This window comes from Pseudophryne corroboree, unplaced genomic scaffold, assembly GCF_028390025.1.
Source record: "Pseudophryne corroboree isolate aPseCor3 unplaced genomic scaffold, aPseCor3.hap2 scaffold_613, whole genome shotgun sequence".
Taxonomy (NCBI): Eukaryota; Metazoa; Chordata; class Amphibia; order Anura; family Myobatrachidae; genus Pseudophryne; species Pseudophryne corroboree.
In genome coordinates this window covers 226,349-249,330 of record NW_026970209.1, presented here as the reverse complement: position 1 = coordinate 249,330, position 22,982 = coordinate 226,349, and the positions used below count along the sequence as shown (strand labels likewise).

The 22,982-nt window shown below is 50.6% G+C and overlaps 1 protein-coding gene across 1 annotated transcript in view; it reads right to left on the bottom strand.

The window, feature by feature from the left end:
• Nucleotides 1–22,982, bottom strand: part of LOC135035818 (oocyte zinc finger protein XlCOF6-like) — a 238,389-nt gene that overhangs the window by 49,265 nt on the left and 166,142 nt on the right. The gene's annotated exons all lie outside the window — the stretch shown is intronic.

Below are 22,982 nucleotides of genomic sequence, written 5' to 3'. Positions count from 1 at the left end.
TATATTCTAATTAGACAACCAAAAACTTAAGTTGGGCTTTTTTGGCAGCTTTTTAGTAACGGTTTGTGCTTGTTTTTGGCTTACTTTTTAGTGATCAGTTACTTGTTTTTCATTTAATAACACTGATCAGTAGTTATTGCATATATACTTACACTGGTATGTATATATATATATATATATATATATATATATATATATATACACACACACCGGGTACTGTGACGTCACTGTGCACAGTGCAGACCCCAATACCCCAACTCACTGTATACACTGTGTCCTGCCCTGCGTGTATATATAACTGTGTCCTGCCCCGCGTGTATATATAACTGTGTCCTGCCCCACGAGTGTATATAACTGTGTCCTGCCCCGCGTGTGTATATAACTGTGTCCTGCCCCCGCGTGTGTATATAACTGTGTCCTGCCCCGCGTGTGTATATAACTGTGTCCTGCCCCGCGTGTGTATATAACTGTGTCCTGCCCCGCGTGTGTATATAACTGTGTCCTGCCCCGCGTGTGTATATAACTGTGTCCTGCCCCGCGTGTGTATATAACTGTGTCCTACCCCCGCGTGTGTATATAACTGTGTCCTGCCCCCGCGTGTGTATAACTGTGTCTTGCCCCTAACTGTGTCCTGCCCCGCGTGTGTATAACTGTGTCCTGCCCCGCGTGTGTGTATAACTGTGTCCTGCCCCCGCGTGTGTGTATAACTGTGTCCTGCCCCCGCGTGTGTATATAACTGTGTCTTGCCCCCGCGTGTGTATATAACTGTGTCCTGCCCCCGCGTGTGTATATAACGGTGTCCTGCCCCCGCGTGTGTATATAACGGTGTCCTGCCCCCGCGTGTGTATATAACGGTGTCCTGCCCCCGCGTGTGTATATAACGGTGTCCTGCCCCCGCGTGTGTATATAACTGTGTCCTGCCCGTAGGACCGTAGATGGTGCCGGCCTATCTGTATATGAATAGCAGTCTCACTACGGGTTCCGCAGATACCGTAGATGGTGCAGGCCTATCTGTATATGAATAGCAGTCTCACTACGGGTTCCGCAGATACCGTAGATGGTGCCGGCCTATCTGCATATGAATAGTCTCACTACAGGTTCCGCAGATACCGTAGATGGTGCCGGCCTATCTGTATATGAATAGCAGTCTCACTACGGGATCCGCAGATACCGTAGATGGTGCAGGCCTATCTGTATATGAATAGCAGTGTCACTACGGGTTCCGCAGATACCGTTGATGGTGCCGGCCTATCTGTATATGAATAGTCTCACTACAGGTTCCGCAGATACCGTAGATGGTGCCGGCCTATCTGTATATGAATAGCAGTCTCACTACGGGTTCCGCAGATACCGTAGATGGTGCCGGCCTATCTGTATATGAATAGTCTCACTACAGGTTCCGCAGATACCGTAGATGGTGCCGGCCTATCTGTATATGAATAGCAGTGTCACAACGGGTTCCGCAGATACCGTAGATGGTGCAGGCCTATCTGTATATGAATAGTCTCACTACAGGTTCCGCAGATACCGTAGATGGTGCCGGCCTATCTGTATATGAATAGCAGTCTCACTACGGGTTCCGCAGATACCGTAGATGGTGCCGGCCTATCTGTATATGAATAGCAGTCTCACTACGGGTTCCGCAGATACCGTAGAGGGTGCCGGCCTATCTGTATATGAATAGCAGTCTCACTACGTGTTCCTCAGATACCGTAGATGGTGCCGGCCTATCTGTATATGAATAGCAGTCTCACTACGTGTTCCTCAGATACCGTAGATGGTGCCGGCCTATCTGTATATGAATAGCAGTCTCACTATGGGTTCCGCAGATAGCGTAGATGGTGCATGCCTATCTGTATATGAATAGCAGTCTCACTACGGGTTCCGCAGATACCGTAGAGGGTGCCGGCATATCTGTATATGAATAGCAGTCTCACTACGGGTTCCACAGATAGTGTAGATGGTGCCGGCCTATCTGTATATGAATAGCAGTCTCACTACGGGTTCCGCAGATACCGTAGATGGTTCCGGCCTATCTGTATATGAATAGCAGTCTCACTACGGGTTCCGCAGATAACGTAGATGGTGCAGGCCTATCTGTATATGAATAGCTGTCTCAATAAGGGTTCCGCAGATACCGTAGATGGTGCAGGCCTATCTGTATATGAATAGCAGTCTCACTACGGGTTCCGCAGATACCGTAGATGGTGCAGGCCTATCTGTATATGAATAGTCTCACTACAGGTTCCGCAGATACCGTAGATGGTGCCGGCCTATCTGTATATGAATAGTCTCACTACAGGTTCCGCAGGTACCGTAGATGGTGCCGGCCTATCTGTATATAAATAGCAGTCTCACTACGGGTTCCGCAGGTACCGTAGATGGTGCCGGCCTATCTGTATATGAATAGCAGTCTCACTACGGGTTCCGCAGGTACCGTAGATGGTGCCGGCCTATCTGTATATGAATAGTCTCACTACAGGTTCCGCAGATACCGTAGATGGTGCCGGCCTATCTGTATAGGAATAGCAGTCTCACTACGGGTTCCGCAGATACCGTAGATGGTGCCGGCCTATCTGTATATGAATAGCAGTCTCACTACGGGTTCCGCAGGTCCCGTAGATGGTGCAGGCCTATCTGTATATGAATAGCAGTCTCACTACGGGTTCCGCAGATACCGTAGATGGTGCCGGCCTATCTGTATATGAATAGCAGTCTCACTACGGGTTCCGCAGATACCGTAGATGGTACAGGCCTATCTGTATATGAATAGTCTCACTACGGGTTCCGCAGATACCGTAGATGGTTCCGGCCTATCTGTATATGAATAACAGTCTCACTACGGGTTCCGCAGATAACGTAGATGGTGCCGGCCTATCTGTATATGAATAGCAGTCTCACTACGTGTTCCGCAGATACCGTAGATGGTGCAGGCCTATCTGTATATGAATAGCAGTCTCACTACGGGTTCCGCAGATAACGTAGATGGTGCAGGCCTATCTGTATAGGAATAGCAGTCTCACTACAGGTTCCGCAGATACCGTAGATGGTGCCGGCCTATCTGCATATGAATAGCAGTCTCACTACGGGTTCCGCAGGTACCGTAGAGGGTGCAGATCTATCTGTATATGAATAGCAGTCTCACTACGTGTTCCGCAGATACCGTAGAGGGTGCCGGCCTATCTGTATATGAATAGCAGTCTCACTACAGGTTCCGCAGATACCGTAGATGGTGCAGGCCTATCTGTATATGAATAGCAGTCTCACTACGGGTTCCGCAGATACCGTAGATGGTGCCGGCCTATCTGTATATGAATAGCAGTCTCACTACGGGATCCGCAGATACCGTAGATGGTGCAGGCCTATCTGTATATGAATAGCAGTCTCACTACGGGTTCCTCAGATACCGTAGATGGTGCAGGCCTATCTGTATATGAATAGCAGTCTCACTACGGGTTCCGCAGATACCGTAGAGGGTGCCGGCCTATCTGTATATGAATAGCAGTCTCACTACGGGTTCCGCAGATACCGTAGATGGTGCCGGCCTATCTGTATATGAATAGCAGTGTCACTACGGGTTCCGCAGATACCGTAGATGGTGCAGGCCTATCTGTATATGAATAGTCTCACTACAGGTTCCGCAGATACCGTAGATGGTGCCGGCCTATCTGTATATGAATAGAAGTCTCACTACGGGTTCCGCAGATACCGTAGATGGTGCCGGCCTATCTGTATATGAATAGCAGTCTCACTACGGGTTCCGCAGGTACCGTAGATGGTGCAGGCCTATCTGTATATGAATAGCAGTCTCACTACGGGTTCCTCAGATACCGTAGATGGTGCAGGCCTATCTGTATATGAATAGCAGTCTCACTACGGGTTCCGCAGATACCGTAGATGGTACAGGCCTATCTGTATATGAATAGTCTCACTACGGGTTCCGCAGATACCGTAGATGGTTCCGGCCTATCTGTATATGAATAACAGTCTCACTACGGGTTCCGCAGATAACGTAGATGGTGCCGGCCTATCTGTATATGAATAACAGTCTCACTACGGGTTCCGCAGATACCGTAGATGGTTCCGGCCTATCTGTATATGAATAACAGTCTCACTACGGGTTCCGCAGATACCGTAGATGGTGCAGGCCTATCTGTATATGAATAGCAGTCTCACTACGGGTTCCGCAGATACCGTAGATGGTGCAGGCCTATCTGTATATAAATAGCAGTCTCACTACGTGTTCCGCAGATACCGTAGATGGTGCAGGCCTATCTGTATATGAATAGCAGTCTCACTACGTGTTCCGCAGATACCGTAGATGGTGCCGGCCTATCTGTATATGAATAGCAGTCTCACTACGTGTTCCGCAGATACCGTAGATGGTGCAGGCCTATCTGTATATGAATAACAGTCTCACTACGGGTTCCGCAGATACCGTAGATGGTGCCGGCCTATCTGTATATGAATAGCAGTCTCACTACGGGTTCCGCAGATAACGTAGATGGTGCAGGCCTATCTGTATAGGAATAGCAGTCTCACTACAGGTTCCGCAGATACCGTAGATGGTGCCGGCCTATCTGCATATGAATAGCAGTCTCACTACGGGTTCCGCAGGTACCGTAGATGGTGCAGGCCTATCTGTATAGGAATAGCAGTCTCACTACAGGTTCCGCAGATACCGTAGATGGTGCCGGCCTATCTGTATATGAATAGCAGTCTCACTACGTGTTCCGCAGATACCGTAGATTGTGCCGGCCTATCTGTATATGAATAGCAGTCTCACTACAGGTTCCGCAGATACCGTAGATGGTGCAGGCCTATCTGTATATGAATAGCAGTCTCACTACGGGTTCCGCAGATACCGTAGATGGTGCCGGCCTATCTGTATATGAATAGCAGTCTCACTACAGGTTCCGCAGATACCGTAGATGGTGCCGGCCTATCTGTATATGAATAGCAGTCTCACTACGGGTTCCGCAGATACCATAGATGGTGCCGGCCTATCTGTATATGAATAGCAGTCTCACTACGGGTTCCACAGATACCGTAGATGGTGCCGGCCTATCTGTATATGAATAGCAGTCTCACTACGGGTTCCGCAGATACCGTAGAGGGTGCCGGCCTATCTGTATATGAATAGCAGTCTCCCTACGTGTTCCGCAGGTACCGTAGATGGTGCAGGCCTATCTGTACATGAATAGCAGTCTCACTACGGGTTCCGCAGGTACCGTAGATGGTGCCGGCCTATCTGTATATGAATAGCAGTCTCACTACGGGTTCGCCAGATACCGTAGATGGTGCAGGCCTATCTGTATATGAATAGCAGTCTCACTACGGGTTCCGCAGATACCGTAGATGGTGCCGGCCTATCTGTATATGAATAGCAGTCTCACTACTGGTTCCGCAGATACCGTAGATGGTGCCGGCCTATCTGTATATGAATAGCAGTCTCACTACGGGTTCCGCAGATACCGTAGAGGGTGCCGGCCTATCTGTATATGAATAGCAGTCTCCCTACGTGTTCCGCAGGTACCGTAGATGGTGCCGGCCTATCTGTATATGAATAGCAGTCTCACTACGGGTTCCGCAGATACCGTAGATGGTGCCGGCCTATCTGTATATGAATAGCAGTCTCACTACGGGTTCCGCAGATACCGTAGATGGTGCCGGCTTATCTGTATATGAATAGCAGTCTCACTACGGGTTCCGCAGATACCGTAGATGGTTCCGGCCTATCTGTATATGAATAGCAGTCTCACTACGGGTTCAGCAGATACCGTAGATGGTGCCGGCCTATCTGTATATGAATAGCAGTCTCACTACGGGTTCCGCAGATAACGTAGATGGTGCCGGCCTATCTGTATATGAATAGCAGTCTCACTACGTGTTCCACAGATACCGTAGATGGTGCCGGCCTATCTGTATATGAATAGCAGTCTCACTACGGGTTCCGCAGATACCGTAGATGGTGCAGGCCTATCTGTATATGAATAGCAGTCTCACTACGTGTTCCGCAGGTACCGTAGATGGTGCAGGCCTATCTGTATATGAATAGCAGTCTCCCTACGGGTTCCGCAGATACCGTAGATGGTGCCGGCCTATCTGTATATGAATAGCAGTCTCACTACGGGTTCCGCAGATACCGTAGATGGTGGCAGCCTATCTGTATATGAATAGCAGTCTCACTACGGGTTCCGCAGATACCGTAGATGGTGCCGGTTTATCTGTATATGAATAGCAGTCTCACTACGGGATCCGCAGATACCCCAGAGGGTGCCGGTTTATCTGTATATGAATAGCAGTCTCACTACGGGTTCCGCAGATACCGTAGATGGTGCCGGTTTATCTGTATATGAATAGCAGTCTCACTACGGGTTCCGCAGATACCCCAGATGGTGCCGGTTTATCTGTATATGAATAGCAGTCTCACTACGGGTTCCTCAGATACCGTAGATGGTGCCGGCCTATCTGTATATGAATAGTCTCACTACGGGTTCTGCAGATACCGTAGATGGTGCAGGCCTATCTGTATATGAATAGCAGTCTCACTACGGGTTCCGCAGATACCGTAGATGGTGCAGGCCTATCTGTATATGAATAGCAGTCTCACTACGGGTTCCGCAGATACCGTAGATGGTGCCAGCCTATCTGTATATGAATAGCAGTCTCACTACGGGTTCCTCAGATACCGTAGATGGTGCAGGCCTATCTGTATATGAATAGCAGTCTCACTACGGGTTCCGCAGATACCGTAGATGGTGCCGGCCTATCTGTATATGAATAGCAGTCTCACTACGGGTTCCGCAGATACCGTAGATGGTGCAGGCCTATCTGTATATGAATAGCAGTCTCACTACGGGTTCCGCAGATACCGTAGATGGTGCCGGCCTATCTGTATATGAATAGCAGTCTCACTACGGGTTCCGCAGATACCGTAGATGGTGCCGGCCTATCTGTATATGAATAGCAGTCTCACTACGGGTTCCGCAGATACCGTAGATGGTGCAGGCCTATCTGTATATGAATAGCAGTCTCACTACGGGTTCCGCAGGTACCGTAGATGGTGCAGGCCTATCTGTATATGAATAGCAGTCTCACTACGGGTTCCGCAGGTACCGTAGATGGTGCAGGCCTATCTGTATATGAATAGCAGTCTCACTACGGGTTCCGCAGATACCGTAGATGGTGCAGGCCTATCTGTATATGAATAGCAGTCTCACTACGGGTTCCTCAGATACCGTAGATGGTGCCGGCCTATCTGTATATGAATAGCAGTCTCACTACGGGTTCCGCAGGTACCGTAGATGGTGCAGGCCTATCTGTATATGAATAGCAGTCTCACTACGGGTTCCGCAGGTACCGTAGATGGTGCAGGCCTATCTGTATATGAATAGCAGTCTCACTACGGGTTCCGCAGGTACCGTAGATGGTGCAGGCCTATCTGTATATGAATAGCAGTCTCACTACGGGTTCCGCAGGTACCGTAGATGGTGCAGGCCTATCTGTATATGAATAGCAGTCTCACTACGGGTTCCGCAGATACCGTAGATCAGGCATTCCCAACCACGGTCCTCAAGGCACACCAACAGTGCAGGTTTTAGTGATATCCAGGCTTCAGCACAGGTGACGTAATTAGTACCTCAGTTATTTTGATTTAACCATCTGTGCTGCAGCCTGGATATCACTAAAACGTGCACTGTTGGTGTGCCTTGAGGACCGTGGTTGTGAATGCATGCCGTAGATGGTGCCGGCCTATCTGTATATGAATAGCAGTGTCACTACGGGTTCCGCAGATACCGTAGATGGTGCCGGCCTATCTGTATATGAATAGCAGTCTCACTACGGGTTCCGCAGATACCGTAGAGGGTGCAGATCTATCTGCATATGAATAGCAGTCTCACTACGGGTTCCGCAGGTACCGTAGATGGTGCAGGCCTATCTGTATATGAATAGCAGTCTCACTACGGGTTCCTCAGATACCGTAGATGGTGCCGGCCTATCTGTATATGAATAGCAGTCTCACTACGGGTTCCGCAGATACCGTAGATGGTGCCGGCCTATCTGTATATGAATAGCAGTCTCACTACGTGTTCCTCAGATACCGTAGATGGTGCAGGCCTATCTGTATATGAATAGCAGTCTCACTACGGGTTCCGCAGATAACGTAGATGGTGCCGGCCTATCTGTATATGAATAGCAGTCTCACTACGGGTTCCGCAGATACCGTAGATGGTGCCGGCCTATCTGTATATGAATAGCAGTCTCACTACGTGTTCCGCAGATACCCCAGATGGTGCCGGTTTATCTGTATATGAATAGCAGTCTCACTACAGGTTCCTCAGATACCGTAGATGGTGTCGGCCTATCTGTATATGAATAGCAGTCTCACTACGGGTTCCGCAGATACCGTAGATGGTGCAGGCCTATCTGTATATGAATAGCAGTCTCACTACGGGTTCCGCAGATACCGTAGATGGTGCCGGCCTATCTGTATATGAATAGCAGTCTCACTACAGGTTCCTCAGATACCGTAGATGGTGCCGGCCTATCTGTATATGAATAGCAGTCTCACTACGGGTTCCGCAGATACCGTAGATGGTGCAGGCCTATCTGTATATGAATAGCAGTCTCACTACGGGTTCCGCAGGTCCCTTAGATGGTGCAGGCCTATCTGTATATGAATAGCAGTCTCACTACAGGTTCCGCAGGTACCGTAGATGGTACAGGCCTATCTGTATATGAATAGCAGTCTCACTACGGGTTCCGCAGGTCCCGTAGATGGTGCAGGCCTATCTGTATAGGAATAGCAGTCTCACTACGGGTTCCGCAGGTACCGTAGATGGTGGCAGCCTATCTGTATATGAATAGCAGTCTCACTACGGGTTCCGCAGATACCGTAGATGGTGCCGGCCTATCTGTATATGAATAGCAGTCTCACTACGGGTTCCGCAGGTACCGTAGATGGTGCCGGCCTATCTGTATATGAATAGCAGTCTCACTACGTGTTCCTCAGATACCGTAGATGGTGCAGGCCTATCTGTATATGAATAGCAGTCTCACTACGGGTTCCGCAGATACCGTAGATGGTGCCGGCCTATCTGTATATGAATAGCAGTCTCACTACGGGTTCCGCAGGTACCGTAGATGGTGCCGGCCTATCTGTATATGAATAGCAGTCTCACTACGGGTTCCGCAGATACCGTAGATAGTGCAGGCCTATCTGTATATGAATAGCAGTCTCACTACGGGTTCCGCAGGTACCGTAGATGGTGCCGGCCTATCTGTATATGAATAGCAGTCTCACTACGGGTTCCTCAGATACCGTAGATGGTGCCGGCCTATCTGTATATGAATAGCAGTCTCACTATGGGTTTCGCAGATACCGTAGATGGTGCCGGCCTATCTGTATATGAATAGCAGTCTCACTACGGGTTCCGCAGCAGCGGTACTAAGGGGTGTGTGCACAGCGTTCGTCCCTATATTACACCTAGGGCTGCTCCAAATCCCATTAACATTCCTTGGGCATGTACTGAGTGCTGGGGTGGAGCTTCACTTACGACTCATATGCGAATTGGATGTCCATTCGTTACTCCCCCCACGCCTTCTGCCTCCTCCTTACTGAGCAATGCTGGTCGCCTCCTGTATCACATCCCCCGTTTCGTAGGCTGCAACTCTACCATCTTGTACTGCGTAGGAACACCCACCTGATGGGCACGTCTTTCACTGTCCGCCACCGCTGCTTATGTATAAAAGGACACCCAGTGACCCTAGAGGAGCCGTCACTTGCCGTCGCTAACTAGCGGTACGCCCGATCGGTGCAGCGCGTCCGAATCTCCGGTCTCCGCGGTCAAGTCACTCCCCGTTTCTTCTGCCGAACTGCCTCTGCTTGTATCCAGGCCGCCGTCACACCACCAGTTCAGGCCAGGCTCAGGGACTCAGGACTTCACCCACTGCCACCCGTCCACTCTCCGCCTTCTGCACCACACCGCCTCTAAACTCCGTTTACCGGTCAGTTCTTTTTCCAGTTAACGGTCTCTCTCTTTGGACACTGTATCCTCATCCCCCAGCACGCAAACACCACTTTGTCCTGGCGCGTGGGATTCTAGTAGAATTTTCTCCAGTCCCGTCGTGCCCATCTACTCCCATTGTTCTGCTGATCCCATTGTACAGGGTGCATTGAAATAGGATCACCCTCAAGGGCATATAACTACCATATAAATTTCATTTATTTACACTCATACAAATCATAGCATCATACTAGGGAGCTACACTTATAGCTATAGTAATAATACAGGGACATGACTTGGGAGGTGAGGGGATCTGGGCGTGTCACAGTGACATCACATATCTATAGTAATAATACAGGGACATGACTGGAGAGGTGAGGGGGATCTGGGAGCATCACACTGACATCACATATCTATAGTAATAATACAGGGACATGACTGGGGAGGTGAGGGAATCTGGGAGCATCACACTGACATCACATATCTTTAGTAATAATACAGGGACATGACTGGAGAGGTGAGGGGATCTAAGAGCGTTACAGTGACATCACTTACATCTATAGTAATAATACAGGGACATGATTGGGGAGGTGAGGGGGATCTGGGAGTGTCACTGTGACATCACATATCTATAGTGATAATACAGGGACATGACTTGGGAGGTGAGGGGATCTGGCAGTATTTACAGGGATATTGATGCCTCCCCCATTTCGCAGGATTGCACAGTAGTGAAGAAGACATCCAATGAGTGTGAGACACCCAGCAGCCATTCCCGTTTGTCAGAAGGACTAAGCAGAACCCAGAGCTCCAATACGGTGCCTCCACCTCACTCACTGATACATGAGAGACACATTGACCAGAAGATCCTTGAACTCACCAACAAGATCATTCATCTGCTGACTGGAGAGGTGACTGCTGGGAATGGGACATTATACAGTAACACCAGGGGATGTGTCTGGGTGATGACTAGAGAGGTGACTGCCGGGAATGGGGCATTATACAGTAACACCAGGGGACGTGTCTGGGTGATGACTGGAGAGGTGACTGCTGGGAATGGGGCATTACACAGTAACACCAGGGGACGTGTCTGGGTGATGACTGGAGAGGTGACTGCTGGGAATGGGGCATTATACAGTAACGCCAGGGGGACGTGACTGGGTGATGACTGGAGAGGTGACTGCTGGGAATGGGGAATTATACAGTAACACCAGTGGACGTGTCTGGGTGATGACTGGAGAGGTGACTGCTGGGAATGGGGCATTATACAGTAACACCGGGGGACGTGTCAGGGTGATGACTGGAGAGGTGACTGCTGGGTATGGGGCATTATACAGTAACACCAGGGGATGTGTCTGGGTGATGACTGGAGAGGTGACTGCTGGGAATGGGAAATTATACAGTAACACCAGGAGATGTGTCTGGGTGATGACTGGAGAGGTGACTGCTGTGAATTACATATTATACAGTAACGCCAGGGGATGTGTCTGGGTGATGACTGGAGAGGTGACTGCCAGGAATGGTACATTATACAGCAACACCAAGGAACGTGTCTGGGTGATGACTGGAGAGGTGACTGCTGGGACTGGGACATTATACAGTAACACCAGGGAACGTGTCTGGGTGATGACTGTAGAGGTGACTGTTGGGAATTGCACATTATACAGTAACACCAGGGGATGTGTCTGGGTGATGACCGGAGAGGTGACTGCTGGGAATGGGACATTATACAGTAACACCAGGGGACGTGTCTGGGCGTTGACTGGAGAGGTGACAGCTGGGAATGGGACATTATACCGTAACACCAGGGGATGTGTCTGGGTGATGACTGGAGAGGTGACTGCTGGGAATGGGAAATTATACAGTAACACCAGGAGATGTGTCTGGGTGATGACTGGAGAGGTGACTGCTGGGAATGGGGCATTACACAGTAACACCAGGGGACGTGTCTGGGTGATGACTGGAGAAGTGACTGCTGGGAATGGGGAATTATACAGTAACACCAGGGGACGTGTCTGGGTGATGACTGGAGAGGTGACTGCTGTGAATTACATATTATACAGTAACGCCAGGGGATGTATCTGGGTGATGACTGGAGAGGTGACTGCTGGGAATGGGGTATTATACAGTAACACCGGGGGATTTGTCTGGGTGATGACTGGAGAGTTGACTGCTGGGAATTGCACATTATACAGTAACACCAGGGGATGTGTCTGGGTGATGACTGGAGAGGTGACTGCTGGGAATTGCACATTATACAGTAACACCAGGGGATGTGTCTGGGTGATGACTGGAGAGGTGACTGCTGGGAATGGGACATTATACAGTAACACCAGGGGACGTGTCTGGGTGATGACTGGAGAGGTGACTGCTGGGAATGGGACATTATACAGTAACACCGGGGGACGTGTCTGGGTGATGACTGGAGAGGTGACTGCTGTGAATTACACATTATACAGTAACACCAGGGGACGTGTCTGGGTGATGACTGGAGAGGTGACTGCTGGGAATTGCACATTATACAGTAACACCAGGGGATGTGTCTGGGTGATGACTGGAGAGGTGACTGCTGGGAATGGGACATTATACAGTAACACCGGGGGACGTGTCTGGGTGATGACTGGAGAGGTGACTGCTGTGAATTACACATTATACAGTAACACCAGGGGATGTGTCTGGGTGATGACTGGAGAGGTGACTGCTGGGAATGGGGCATTATACAGTAACACCAGGGGATGTGTCTGGGTGATGACTGGAGAGGTGACTGCTGGGAATGGGGCATTATACAGTAACACCAGGTGACGTGTCTGGGTGGTGACTGGAGAGGTGACTGCTGGGAATGGGGTATTATACAGTAACACCGGGGGATTTGTCTGGGTGATGACTGGAGAGGTGACTGCTGGGAATTGCACATTATACAGTAACACCAGGGGATGTGTCTGGGTGATGACTGGAGAGGTGACTGCTGGGAATGGGACATTATAAAGTAACACCGGGGAACGTGTCTGGGTGATGACTGGAGAGGTGACTGCTGGGAATGGGACATTTTACAGTAACACCGGGGGACGTGTCTGGGTGATGACTGGAGTGGTGACTGCTGGGAATGGGACATTATACAGTAACACCAGGGGATGTGTGTGGGTGATGACAGGAGAGGTGACTGCTTGGAATGGGACATTATACAGTAACACCAGGGGACGTGTCTGGGTGATGACTCGAGAGGTTACTGCTGGGAATGGGGCATTATACAGTAACACCGGGGAACGTGTCTGGGTGATGACTGGAGAGGTGACTGCTGGGAATGGGACATTATACAGTAACACCGGGGGACGTGTCTGGGTGATGACTGGAGAGGTGACTGCTGGGAATGGGACATTATACAGTAACACCAGGGGATGTGTCTGGGTGATGACAGGAGAGGTGACTGCTTGGAATGGGACATTATACAGTAACACCAGGGGACGTGTCTGGGTGATGACTGGAGAGGTTACTGCTGGGAATGGGGCATTATACAGTAACACCGGGGGATGTGTCTGGGTGATGACTGGAGAGGTGACTGCTGGGAATGGGACATTATACAGAAACACCAGGGGATGTGTCTGGGTGATGACTGGAGAGGTGACTGCTGGGAATGGGACATTATACAGTAACACCAAGGGATGTGTCTGGGTGATGACAGGAGAGGTGACTGCTTGGAATGGGACATTATACAGTAACACCAGGGGACGTGTCTGGGTGATGACTGGAGAGGTGACTGCTGGGAATGGGACATTATACAGTAACACCGGGGGATGTGTCTGGGTGATGACTGGAGAGGTGACTGCTGGGAATGGGACATTATACAGTAACACCAGGGGATGTATCTGGGTGATGACTGGAGAGGGGACTGCCGGGACTGGGGAATTATGCAGTAACACCAGGGGATGTGTCTGGGTGATGACTGGAGAGGTGACTGCTGGGAATGGGGCATTATACAGTAACACCAGGGGATGTGTCTGGGTGATGACAGGAGAGGTGACTGCTTGGAATGGGACATTATACAGTAACACCAGGGGACGTGTCTGGGTGATGACTGGAGAGGTTACTGCTGGGAATGGGACATTATACAGTAACACCGGGGGATGTGTCTGGGTGATGACTGGAGAGGTGACTGCTGGGAATGGAACATTATACAGTAACACCTGGGGATGTGTATGGGTGATGACTGGAGAGATGACAGCTGGGAATAGGACATTATACAGTAACACCTGGGGATGTGTCTGGGTGATGACTGGAGAGGTGACTGCTGGGAATAGGGCATTATACAGTAACACCGGGGGATGTGTCTGGGTGATGACTGGAGATGTGACTGCTGGGAATGGGGCATTATACAGTAACACCAGGGGATGTGTATGGGTGATGACTGGAGAGGTGACTGCTGGGAATTGGGCATTATACAGTAACACCAGGGGATGTGTCTGGGTGATGACTGGAGAGGTGACTGCTGGGAATGGGACATTATACAGTAACACCAGGTGATGTGTCTGGGTGATGACTGGAGAGATGACTGCTGGGAATGGGACATTATACAGTAACACCAGGGGATGTGTCTGGATGATGACTGGAGAGGTGACTCCTGGGAATGGGGCATTATACAGTAACACCAGGGGATGTGTCTGGGTGATGACTGGAGAGGTGACTGCTGGGAATGTGGCATTATACAGTAACACCAGGGGATGTGTCTGGGTGATGACAGGAGAGTTGACTGCTGGGAATGGGGCATTATACAGTAACACCAGGTGATGTGTCTGGATGATGACTGGAGAGGTGACTGCTGGGAATGGGGCATTATACAGTAACACCAGGGGATGTGTCTGGGTGATGACTGGAGAGGTCACTGCTGGGAATGGGACATTATACAGTAACACCAGGTGACGTGTCTGGGTGATGACTGGAGAGGTGACTGCTGGGAATGGGACATTATACAGTAACACCGGGGGATGTGTCTGGGTGATGACTGGAGAGGTGACTGCTGGGAATGGGGCATTATACAGTAACACCAGGGTACAGTAACACCAGGGGATGTGTCTGGGTGATGACTGGAGAGGTGACTGCTGGGAATGGGACATTATACAGTAACACCAGGTGACGTGTCTGGGTGATGACTGGAGAGGTGACTGCTGGGAATGGGACATTATACAGTAACACCAGGTGACGTGTCTGGGTGATGACTGGAGAGGTGACTGCTGGGAATGGGACATTATACAGTAACACCAGGTGACGTGTCTGGGTGATGACTGGAGAGGTGACTGCTGGGAATGGGACATTATACAGTAACACCGGGGGATGTGTCTGGGTGATGACTGGAGAGGTGACTGCTGGGAATGGGACATTATACAGTAACACCAGGGTACAGTAACACCAGGGGATGTGTCTGGGTGATGACTGGAGAGGTGACTGCTGGGAATTGCACATTATATAATAACACCGGGGGATGTGTCTGGGTGATGACTGGAGAGGTGACTGCTGGGAATGGAACATTATACAGTAACACCGGGGGATGTGTCTGGGTGATGACTGGAGAGGTGACTGCTGGGAATGGGGCATTATACAGTAACACCAGTGGATGTGTCTGGGTCATGTCTGGAAAGGTGACTGCTGGGAATGGGGTATTATATAGGAACACCGGGGGATGTGTCTAGGTGATGACTGGAGAGGTGACTGCTGGGAATGGGACATTATACAGTAACACCAGGGGATGTGTCTGGGGGATGTCTGCTGGGAACAGCACATTATACAGTAACACTAGGGGATGTGTCTGGGTGATGACTGGAGAGGTGACTGCTGGGAATGGGGTGTTATACAGTAACACCAGTGGATGTGTCTGGGTGATGACTGGAGAGATGACTGCTGGGAATTGCACATTATATAATAACACCGGCGGATGTGTCTGGGTGATGACTGGAGAGGTGACTGCTGGGAATGGAACATTATACAGTAACACCAGGGAATGTGTCTGGGTGATGACTGGAGAGGTGACTGCTGGGAATGGGGCATTATACAGTAACACCAGGGGATGTGTCTAGGTGATGACTGGAGAGGTGACTGCTGGGAATGGGGCATTATACAGTAACACCAGGGGATGTGTCTGGGTGATGACTGGAGAGGTGACTGCTGGGAATGGGGCATTATACAATAACACCAGGGGACGTGTCTGGGTGATGACTGGAGAGGTGACTGCTGGGAATTGCACATTATACAGTAACACCAGGTGATGTGTCTGGGTGATGACTGGAGAGGTGACTGCTGGGAATGGGACATTATACAGTACCACCAGGGGACGTGTGTGGGTGATGACTGGAGAGGTGACTGCTGGGAATGGGGCATTATACAGTAACACCAGGGGATGTGTCTGGGTGATGACTGGAGAGGTGACTGCTGGGAATTGCACATTATACAGTAACACCGGGGGGGGGGGGTGTCTGGGTGATGACTGGAGAGGTGACTGCTGGGAATGGGGCATTATACAGTAACACCAGTGGATGTGTCTGGGTGATGACTGGAGAGGTGACTGCTGGGAATGGGGTATTATACAGTAACACTAGGGGATGTGTCTGGGTGATGACTAGAGAGGTGACTGCTGGGAATGGGGTGTTATACAGTAACACCAGGGGATGTGTCTGGGGGATGACTGGAGAGGTGACTGCTGGGAATTGCACATTATACAGTAACACCGGGGGATGTGTCTGGGTGCTGACTGGAGAGGTGACTGCTGGGAATGGGGTATTATACAGTAACACCGGGGGATGTGTCTGGGTGATGACTGGAGAGGTGACTGCTGGGAATGGGACATTATACAGTAACACCGGGGGATGTGTCTGGGTGATGACTGGAGAGGTGACTGCTGGGAATGGGGTGTTATACAGTAACACCAGTGGATGTGTCTGGGTGATGACTGGAGAGGTGACTGCTGCGAATGGGACATTATACAGTAACACCAGGGGACGTGTCTGGGTGATGACTGGAGAGGTGACTGCTGCGAATTGCACATTATACAGTAACACCGGGGGATGTGTCTGGGTGATGACTGGAGAGGTGACTGCTGGGAATGGGGCATTATACAGTAACACCAGGGGATGTGTCTGGGTGATGACTGGAGAGGTGACTGCTGGGAATGGGGTGTTATACAGTAACACCAGGGGATGTGTCTGGGGGATGACTGGAGAGGTGACTGCTGGGAATGGGGTGTTATACAGTAACACCAGGGGATGTGTCTGGGGGATGACTGGAGAGGTGACTGCTGGGAATGGAGCATTATACAGTAACACCAGGGGATATGTCTGGGTGATGACTGGAGAGGTGACAGCTGGGAATTGCACATTATACAGTAACACCAGGGTACAGTAACACAAGTGGATGTGTCTGGGTGATGACTGGAGAGGTGACTGCTGGGAATTGCACATTATATAATAACACCGGGGGATGTGTCTGGGTGATGACTGGAGAGGTGACTGCTGGGAATGGAACATTATACAGTAACACCAGGGAATGTGTCTGGGTGATGACTGGAGAGGTGACTGCTGGGAATGGGGCATTATACAGTAACACCAGGGGATGTGTCTAGGTGATGACTGGAGAGGTGACTGCTGGAAATGGGGCATTATACAGTAACACCAGGGGATGTGTCTGGGTGATGACTGGAGAGGTGACTGCTGGGAATTGCACATTATACAGTAACACCAGGTGACGTGTCTGGGTGATGACTGGAGAGGAGACTGCTGGGAATGGGACATTATACAGTAACACCGGGGGATGTGTCTGGGTGATGACTGGTGAGGTGACTGCTGGGAATGGGGCATTATACAGTAACACCAGGGGATGTGTCTAGGTGATGACTGGAGAGGTGACTGCTGGGAATGGGACATTATATAGTAACACCGGGGGATGTGTCTGGGTGATGACTGGTGAGGTGACTGCTGGGAATGGGGCATTATACAGTAACACCAGGGGATGTGTCTAGGTGATGACTGGAGAGGTGACTGCTGGGAATGGGACATTATACAGTAACACCGGGGGATGTGTCTGGGTGATGACTGGTGAGATGACTGCTGGGTAATGGGGCATTATACAGTAACACCAGGGGAAGTGTCTGGGTGACTGCTGGGAATGGGACATTATACAGTAACACCAGGGGATGTGTCTAGGTGATGACTGGAGAGGTGACTGCTGGGAATGGGACATTATATAGTAACTCCAGGGGGCGTGTCTGGGTGATGACTGGAGAGGTGACTGCTGGGAATGGGACATTATACAGTAACACCAGGGAATGTGTCTGGGTGATGACTGGAGAGGTGACTGCTGGGAATGGGACATTATACAGTAACACCAGGTGACGTGTCTGGGTGATGACTGGAGAGGTGACTGCTGGGAATGGGACATTATACAGTAACACCGGGGGATGTGTCTGGGTGATGACTGGAGAGGTGACTGCTGGGAATGGGGCATTATACAGTAACACCAGGGTACAGTAACACCAGGGGATGTGTCTGGGTGATGACTGGAGAGGTGACTGCTGGGAATGGGACATTATACAGTAACACCAGGTGACGTGTCTGGGTGATGACTGGAGAGGTGACTGCTGGGAATGGGACATTATACAGTAACACCGGGGGATGTGTCTGGGTGATGACTGGAGAGGTGACTGCTGGGAATGGGACATTATACAGTAACACCAGGGTACAGTAACACCAGGGGATGTGTCTGGGTGATGACTGGAGAGGTGACTGCTGGGAATTGCACATTATATAATAACACCGGGGGATGTGTCTGGGTGATGACTGGTGAGGTGACTGCTGGGTAATGGGGCATTATACAGTAACACCAGGGGAAGTGTCTGGGTGACTGCTGGGAATGGGACATTATACAGTAACACAAGGGGATGTGTCTGGGTGATGACTGGAGAGGTGACTGCTGGGAATGGGACATTATACAGTAACTCCAGGGGGCGTGTCTGGGTGATGACTGGAGAGGTGACTGCTGGGAATGGGACATTATACAGTAACACCAGGGAATGTGTCTGGGTGATGACTGGAGAGGTGACTGCTGGGAATGGGACATTATACAGTAACACCGGGGGATGTGTCTGGGTGATGACTGGAGAGGTGACTGCTGGGAATGGGGCATTATACAGTAACACCAGGGTACAGTAACACCAGGGGATGTGTCTGGGTGATGACTGGAGAGGTGACTGCTGGGAATGGGACATTATACAGTAACACCAGGTGACGTGTCTGGGTGATGACTGGAGAGGTGACTGCTGGGAATGGGACATTATACAGTAACACCGGGGGATGTGTCTGGGTGATGACTGGAGAGGTGACTGCTGGGAATGGAACATTATACAGTAACACCGGGGGATGTGTCTGGGTGATGACTGGAGAGGTGACTGCTGGGAATGGGGCATTATACAGTAACACCAGTGGATGTGTCTGGGTCATGTCTGGAGAGGTGACTGCTGGGAATGGGGTATTATATAGGAACACCGGGGGATGTGTCTAGGTGATGACTGGAGAGGTGACTGCTGGGAATGGGACATTATACAGTAACACCAGGGGATGTGTCTGGGGGATGTCTGCTGGGAACAGCACATTATACAGTAACACTAGGGGATGTGTCTGGGTGATGACTGGAGAGGTGACTGCTGGGAATGGGGTGTTATACAGTAACACCAGTGGATGTGTCTGGGTGATGACTGGAGAGATGACTGCTGGGAATTGCACATTATATAATAACACCGGCGGATGTGTCTGGGTGATGACTGGAGAGGTGACTGCTGGGAATGGAACATTATACAGTAACACCAGGGAATGTGTCTGGGTGATGACTGGAGAGGTGACTGCTGGGAATGGGGCATTATACAGTAACACCAGGGGATGTGTCTAGGTGATGACTGGAGAGGTGACTGCTGGGAATGGGGCATTATACAGTAACACCAGGGGATGTGTCTGGGTGATGACTGGAGAGGTGACTGCTGGGAATGGGGCATTATACAATAACACCAGGGGACGTGTCTGGGTGATGACTGGAGAGGTGACTGCTGGGAATTGCACATTATACAGTAACACCAGGGGATGTGTCTGGGTGATGACTGGAGAGGTGACTGCTGGGAATGGGACATTATACAGTAACACCAGGGGACGTGTGTGGGTGATGACTGGAGAGGTGACTGCTGGGAATGGGGCATTATACAGTAACACCAGGGGATGTGTCTGGGTGATGACTGTAGAGGTGACTGCTGGGAATGGGACATTATACAGTAACACCAGGGGACGTGTCTGGGTGATGACTGGAGAGGTGACTGCTGGGTAATGGGGCATTATACAGTAACACCAGTGGACGTGTCTGGGTGATGACTGGAGAGGTGACTGCTGGGAATGGGGCATTATACAGTAACACCGGGGGATGTGTCTGGGTGATGACTGGAGAGGTGACTGCTGGGAATTGCACATTATACAGTAACACCAGGGGATGTGTCTGGGTGATGACTGGAGAGGTGACTGCTGGGAATGGGACATTATACAGTAACACCAGGGGACGTGTGTGGGTGATGACTGGAGAGGTGACTGCTGGGAATGGGGCATTATACAGTAACACCGGGGGACGTGTCTGGGTGATGACTGGAGAGGTGACTGCTGGGAATGGGGCATTATACAGTAACACCAGGGGATGTGTCTGGGTGATGACTGTAGAGGTGACTGCTGGGAATGGGACATTATACAGTAACACCAGGGGACGTGTCTGGGTGATGACTGGAGAGGTGACTGCTGGGTAATGGGGCATTATACAGTAACACCAGTGGACGTGTCTGGGTGATGACTGGAGAGGTGACTGCTGGGAATGGGGCATTATACAGTAACACCAGGGGATGTGTCTAGGTGATGACTGGAGAGGTGACTGCTGGGAATGTGACATTATACAGTAACACCTGGGGATGTGTCTGGGTGATGACTGGAGAGGTGACTGCTGGGAATGGGGCATTATACAGTAACACCAGTGGATGTGTCTGGGTCATGTCTGGAGAGGTGACTGCTGGGAATGGGGTATTATATAGGAACACCGGGGGATGTGTCTGGGTGATGACTGGAGAGGTGACTGCTGTGAATTACACATTATACAGTAACACCAGGGGATGTGTCTGGGGGATGACTGCTGGGAACAGCACATTATACAGTAACACCAGGGTACAGTAACACTAGGGGATGTGTCTGGGTGATGACTGGAGAGGTAACTGCTGGGATTTGCACATTATACAGTAACACTAGGGGATGTGTCTAGGTGATGACTGGAGAGGTGACTGCTGGGAGTGGGGCTTTATACAGTAACACCAGGGTACGTGTCTGGGTGATGACTGGAGAGGTGACTGCTGGGATTTGCACATTATACAGTAACACCGGGGGATGTGTCTGGGTGATGACTGGAGAGGTGACTGCTGGGAATGGGGCATTATACAGTAACACCAGTGGATGTGTCTGGGTGATGACTGGAGAGGTGACTGCTGGGAATGGGGTATTATACAGTAACACTAGGGGATGTGTCTGGGTGATGACTGGAGAGGTGACTTGTGGGAATGGGGTGTTATACAGTAACACCAGGGGATGTGTCTGGGGGATGACTGGAGAGGTGACTGCTGGGAATTGCACATTATACAGTAACACCAGGGTACAGTAACACCAGTGGATGTGTCTGGGTGATGACTGGAGAGGTGACTGCTGGGAATTGCACATTATATAATAACACCGGGGGATGTGTCTGGGTGATGACTGGAGAGGTGACTGCTGGGAATGGGACATTATACAGTAACACCAGGGAATGTGTCTGGGTGATGACTGGAGAGGTGACTGCTGGGAATGGGGCATTATACAGTAACACCAGGGGATGTGTCTAGGTGATGACTGGAGAGGTGACTGCTGGGAATGGGGCATTATACAGTAACACCAGGGAACGTGTCTGGGTGATGACTGGAGAGGTGACTGCTGGGAATTGCACATTATACAGTAACACCGGGGGATGTGTCTGGGTGATGACTGGAGAGGTGACTGCTGGGAATGGGGCATTATACAGTAACACCAGTGGATGTGTCTGGGTGATGACTGGAGAGGTGACTGCTGGGAATGGGGTATTATACAGTAACACTAGGGGATGTGTCTGGGTGATGACTGGAGAGGTGACTACTGGGAATGGGGTGTTATACAGTAACACCAGGGGATGTGTCTGGGGGATGACTGGAGAGGTGACTGCTGGGAATTGCACATTATACAGTAACACCAGGGGATGTGTCTGGGGGATGACTGGAGAGGAGACTGCTGGGAATGGGGCATTATACAGTAACACCAGGGGATGTGTCTGGGTGATGACTGGAGAGGTGACTGCTGGGAATGGGGCATTATACAATAACACCAGGGGACGTGTCTGGGTGATGACTGGAGAGGTGACTGCTGGGAATTGCACATTATACAGTAACACCAGGGGATGTGTCTGGGTGATGACTGGAGAGGTGACTGCTGGGAATGGGACATTATACAGTAACACCAGGGGACGTGTGTGGGTGATGACTGGAGAGGTGACTGCTGGGAATTGCACATTATACAGTAACACTAGGGGATGTGTCTAGGTGATGACTGGAGAGGTGACTGCTGGGAATGGGGCTTTATACAGTAACACCAGGGAACGTGTCTGGGTGATGACTGGAGGGGTGACTGCTGGGAATTGCACACCAGGGTACAGTAACACTAGGGGATGTGTCTGGGTGATGACTGGAGAGGTAACTGCTGGGAATTGCACATTATACAGTAACACTAGGGGATGTGTCTAGGTGATGACTGGAGAGGTGACTGCTGGGAATGGGGCTTTATACAGTAACACCAGGGAACGTGTCTGGGTGATAACTGGAGAGGTGACTGCTGGGAATTGCACATTATACAGTAACACCGGGGGATG